Source organism: Trichosurus vulpecula, chromosome 1 (genome assembly GCF_011100635.1).
Source record: "Trichosurus vulpecula isolate mTriVul1 chromosome 1, mTriVul1.pri, whole genome shotgun sequence".
Taxonomy (NCBI): domain Eukaryota; kingdom Metazoa; phylum Chordata; class Mammalia; order Diprotodontia; family Phalangeridae; genus Trichosurus; species Trichosurus vulpecula.
Window position 1 is genome coordinate 62074949 of NC_050573.1, and position 2397 is coordinate 62077345.

Consider the following 2397-nt stretch of genomic DNA (forward strand, 5'->3'; position numbering starts at 1 on the left):
CCCACCCAAGGCGATGCTAAAGATAAGATGCTCACATGCTTGGTGCCTCTGGAACCCATTGAGATTGGTTTCTAAGAGAAAGTCAAGGCTCAAATCAGTGTGCAATAGACAGACAGCCAGATTCAGGTCGGCTTGGTCCCACATAGGCTTTGGAGCACCTGGGACCAGCCACAATTCAAGACTCCTTCCCCTGACGCTCTCCCTCTGTCCCCCAAACTAGGAGGAATCCTCAATTCCTTACAGGAGCCAAGTAAGGCACACAAAATAAAAAGTGAGGTCACTTGTAAGGCATGGCCTCTTTTACCAACGCATCTCCAAACATTCTGACATCCCCAACTGCGTTCTGGTGTGGAGCTTGTGTCCAGGGAGGACACTGGCCCAAGCTAATCTCACCAAGGCTCCCTTCATGAGAGCTGAGGGATAACTAGCGCTGGTGCCCAGTGGGAAGAGCGATGGATTTAGAGGCAGGACATTGGGCTTAAATCCTGTCTATGACACTCTTGGGTGAGCTTAGGCAAATCACCTCAGCTCTCTGAGCCTGTCTGCTCATCTGTAAGACAGCGACATCATGTGGGAAGACGAGACAAGACTTCCACTGCCTCTCCATTGGCCAGGAGAGTGCTCTGTAGACTGAAATGGGAGATTACTCTCGTTAGAACTGCTCAGATGGGGTGCTCTGAGGCTTTCTAGCAGACAAACAACCTTGAGCATTTGAGTGAGGATTTTCTCCTACCGGTTCCCTTTAAAGGCAAGCAGGTTGTCTGTCCCCAAGCCCACAACTAATGGGAAATGAATTGAACAGGAGGTTTGCCAAGTGCCCTTCTGGGCCTAAATTTACCCATCACCACAGCAGAGTGGAAAGATCATGGCATCAAGAGTCAGAAGACACAGGTTCAAATCCTAGGCTCTTGTTATAGTATCCGATGTGTGTGTGAGGCAACAGGCAAGTCCCTTGCTCTCTCTGGGTCTCAGCTGCCCGAGCTGTAAAAGGAAGATGTTGGGACTCGATGATTTCATTGATCTTCAGCTCTCGGGAAGGCGGAGGGGAGAGGGAAGGGGGATCACTTAGTCCAACAGTCCCTTCAGCCCCTACAGCAACGTAGAGTTTTGCCTGAAGACACAGTAATGGGCCAGGCTGAGGCTGCCCAGGGGACCCAAAGGCTGGCCACTCTACTCTGTGGAAAGCGGAAATCACCAGCTTTGGCAGGATCCACCTGGCAGCAGGTAGAGAGCAAGGCCTCTCAGTTCCCAAACTGCCAGCACATACCACAGCGACCCCATCCTGAACTGGAGCTAGGATTTAACGGAGTCCAAGAATCTTTGCCCAGAAAGCAGCCTCCTGAGGTGTACCCACAGAGCTACAGGGGATTGGTATCTCCTTCAAAGGTTGAGATCCCAGGAAACAGCCAGGGAACAAATGAGGGTAACGCCTGAAGCTCCATGCCTCAGCGTCAGAACAAATTCAGGGTCCACCAGCTTTACCTTCTAAGGAAAGAAAAGTCAGCTGAGATACTGACCACCCCCCAGCTTGCAGGAGAACTGAATGTTTTCAGTTACCTTCAAACTCAAGGCAGAGGGTGTGAGACGCCCACTGCTGCCAGAAGGCCTGAGCTGGGCCCGTTCAGGGAGTCCCATTCCCATCTGAAGCACTGCAGGAAACTCAGTTTTATTCCCTCCAAGCAGTAACACTTAGTATTCACTATCATTTCCATTATCTAGGATTTCAAAGTGTGTGGCAGCCAACAGTCCTGAGAGGAGGTGATGGAGGAGGGGAAGAGCCAGGGGTTTCAGGCCCAGCAGAGAGGCGCAGACCCTGTGTTCTTGCAGCCACAGCATGTGCTCCTGGCTGAGGGACCCAGGCCAGGGTGGTTGGGACAAAAGCCCTTCTGATGGCACCACTATCACTTTAAGGATTCCTACTGTCCTCCCTACAACCCCATTACGGGGGTAGTGGCAGGCAGAAGAGTCTGGAGGTTTTCCCCCGGGGAGTGACACAGTTTGGAAGGCAAGTCCCAGTTTCTTTGAGAGCCAGTTGCGGTGTGACAAGGCAGATCACCATCATCCCCAGCCTGTCCTCCCAAACCAGAGTACCATACACCTGACCAATGGGCTTAGCCTAGGCTGCCCAGGGCCTGCTGGGAAACTCTGTCTTCCATCAAGTGAAGCTCCAAAGGCCCATGGAAGAGCCCATGACTGTGAATTTCCTTAGTCAGTACCTCATCTGAGCTTCCCTGCACATGAAAAGGTCCAGCCCTGAGTGATACTCCTGGCTGGGGAAACTCAATAAATATGGCCAAAGAGGAGAGAGATGACAGACAACCAGACAATTCTCAGACTAAACAGCTTCCTCCACGCAATGTGTACTAATTGTGCTGCTGATCAAATACTCGAGGTGGG